Source organism: Sinocyclocheilus anshuiensis, unplaced genomic scaffold (assembly GCF_001515605.1).
Source record: "Sinocyclocheilus anshuiensis isolate Anshui unplaced genomic scaffold, SAMN03320099.WGS_v1.1 scaffold872, whole genome shotgun sequence".
NCBI classification, from domain to species: Eukaryota; Metazoa; Chordata; class Actinopteri; order Cypriniformes; family Cyprinidae; genus Sinocyclocheilus; species Sinocyclocheilus anshuiensis.
This window is the reverse complement of record NW_015549601.1, coordinates 13,069-16,499: the sequence shown is the minus strand read 5'-3', so window position 1 is coordinate 16,499 and position 3,431 is coordinate 13,069.

Sequence of the window (3,431 nt, the reverse complement as noted above, 5' to 3'; positions counted from 1 at the left end):
CAAAGATGAATCCATATTAATTTATACAGTGAACACACTCAGAAGAATTGGAGAAACTGAGGAGGAGTTTTAACATCTGGAAAAGCAGCTGGAAATTGAAAAGATCCAGGCAGCAATGGTAAAAAACAAAACAAAAACTATCCAAAAAAAAATTTCCTCACTAAAACTCTCATCTTTGACAAAGTACATCATTTATTTTAATTATTATATTGAATTTATGACTGAACAATGGCTTGTTAGATAAAGAGAGGGCATGGGCTATTTGAATAGAATATCTTTGTCATTGTATTGTTTATTTTGATCAGTTTATTTTGAAACTTCCAAATTGACAGTAAAGCTTAAGAATACAAATTATTTAAAATGGCAATATAAAATTATAAATTATAAAAAGTTTGCAGCAGTATTAAAATAGTGCAAAGAGCTCAGATGTGCAATTCAGCATTAAAACCTAAACAGTAGAAACAGAAAACATAATGTAATAAAACGGTAGGGGTGAATTTATTATTCCATGTACATTTGTGGTTAATGTGTGTACTGGGCTACTTTTTAGTTACAGCAGCTATCACTGTGTTGTTATGAATAATGCGTTTTTCGAACCACCAAGCATGAGAGCATGTTCTAGTACACCCCCAAAACAAAATCAAGACTTTGTAAAAGAGCATAATAGGACCCCTTTAAGTTGTTAAAAATTCCAAAAAATTTGATCATATTTATATTTAAGTGTGTTGTATTTATATTTTATTTTTTCATCAATTCTTTTGTATTTTTATCATTTTGTATTGTCTTAAGTTGTCCAATTTGTTACAAATTGTATTTTTCTTAATAAAAGCTGTATATTTAATTTGTTTGGATGAAATGGCATTTTGTTGACTATTAGATGTATATATGTAGGCATTCATTAGCTGTCTATTTGATTACTGGTCTATTCTTGGGCTATGGTTAGACGTCTATTAAATTTTCACTGACAGCCCAAATTCAGCCTTGTTTTAGCCTAGACCCATATTCACTGTCTATTGGGTTCTCTTCAACCCGTGGACATGAAAAACAACCCACGGCAACAGATTTTAAAGTAGCCCAATTCCGAGGGAATACCGTGGACTTGGCAACACTGAGTGGAAGTGACGTAGGCTATTTCCTGTTCGCCCATGGTCTGCAGCCAGACCCATCTCTGATCATCAGACATAAAACAGCATTTAAAACTGTGTAACACCTTATGGAATACAATGTTGACCCATGAAGAGCTTTGGGGTGTTGATCAACTCCATCTACGTTTTGATTATCCAATTCGTAGTCTTTCAAAATATTGATTTTTGTTTTTTATGAAACGTACCCACATTCAAGTGTTTTTATAAAAGAGAATGCATGACGCTAGAATAAACTGTTTTTGTTTACAAGCAGATAACCTGTTCTTTCTTTTGATATTTTGTATGTTCAGATATTCATATAACAAAAAACACATATATACAAATTAATACCTAAATAGGGACATAGTAGTATACTTAAAATATTATCTAAAGTTAACTTAAAGAAAACTTATGAGTATACTTGCAGTATAAAACTACTAAACTAGTAGTTTACTGAGACTATACTTCAAAGTGTACTAAAAATGCTACACGTATTTAATTAGTAAACTATTAGTATACTTATAAGTTCACTTTTAGTATAGTTGCAGTACAAACTAAAAACATATATGTAAACTAGTTGTGTACTCAATATTTACTACTGTTATACTTAAAGTATACTTAAAAGTATGCTGTTATATACTAGAAAGTGGGCCAATTTAGTCCCAAGGAGTATTGAAATAGTACACTTACATGTATACGACTAGTACACTGATATTTGTATACTTACTACATAAAGTATACTTGAACTTTACGTAAGTATGCTTAATAAAATAAACTTGAAGTTTACTTCTTTTAGGCACGGGAAGTACAGATGTTAATCTTTTTAGATTACACTATCAGTAAACTTTACTGAAGTAACGTCATTATTTGAGTAAATTTGCACTTGAGTGTAACTCAGTTAAATGTACTATGGTTATATGCTCTTGCTTTTATAAAGGCAGTTATACGAGCGTATGGGACGCTCAGTGGGTTCAGGTGTAGTGCAGCCAAGATGGTGGTGTGTGTTTCCGGTAAGAGAAACAGGAGGGGGAATCCCAATTTAACTTGTTTAATCAAAGGAGATTTGTATATGTTACTTCACACATGTGGTCTATAATAGACAGAAGAGATACAAAGAAAACAGTGGTAAATATATCAGTAAATGACACAAACATTCAGTTATTAAGTAATATATTAATTAACATACATTATTTGCCAATTATATTAGTAAATAAAGGAAACAATTACAAGCAGATTGCGCGATTGTTGCGTATGCTCAATATTACATGCAGGGAAAAATGCAACGTCATCAAATTTGACATTTCAAACATATTGAACAAACCGGGTGATATGTAATTAGGAAGTGAACATAATCATTTGTATTCTAATAGAAATGCACTTATTATTTGATTCACTTTCAGTTTCACTTTCGTTTGCGACGCAGTTTAAAATGCGTTCAATTTACGGGCAAATGTCGACATTCAGAACAATAATATAGATTACAAATACAAATTATATATGGAAACTAACCCGTAATCATTTACACACTGGTAAAACATATACAAAGCTGAATAAACAGTCCAGCCAGCCTGATTTGTAACATACTGCTGTCGAGACAAAATGTCCACTCCTAACTGTGCTACGTATGCTACGTGCCACTAGGGGGTGTGGTTAGGGCTTTCTCACACAGTACTTACATCATTAAATATTCTTATATTCAGTTTATTGTTGTGCGCAGTATTTTCTACCTATAGGCTTTATGTTGTAGTGGTTCATCAAATGGCGTGGAAAATAACAGGGAAAGGAGGGCGGAGCAAATGTGACATTCTACCAGAAATGTACATTTCCACTTGTAAAAATCTTGAGTGAAAAAAATATATTATTCTTAAATCTGAACGTTGAGTCATATGGAGGTCATGTTAATCTATATGAAACACATATCGTGCCATCTCAGCATGTTTTTATGATTGAAATAAATACATTTTTATACGCATTTCACCCCTAAAATGTCAGGCCCTGTCACAGACAAATTTGTATATGTTAGAATGGTTTCCTAATGAATTTCTTTGATACAAATAGCATTTTCTTATTGGTCACATGTCCCTGATTGTATCTAACATGGTTTTGTAATTTCTATAAGGAATAAAAGCAACTTTTAGGTCAACTGTAGTACACAAAATCACAGAACACCCCGCCAGGCACTCATATAGTTGTAAAAAAACTGCCTTTACATAGGAGATTTTTTCAAAAACATAGTAGTGGATATATACTCCAACCTTCATCTACACAGTTACAGAGATTAATTCATCAATATTTCCTCAAATATTA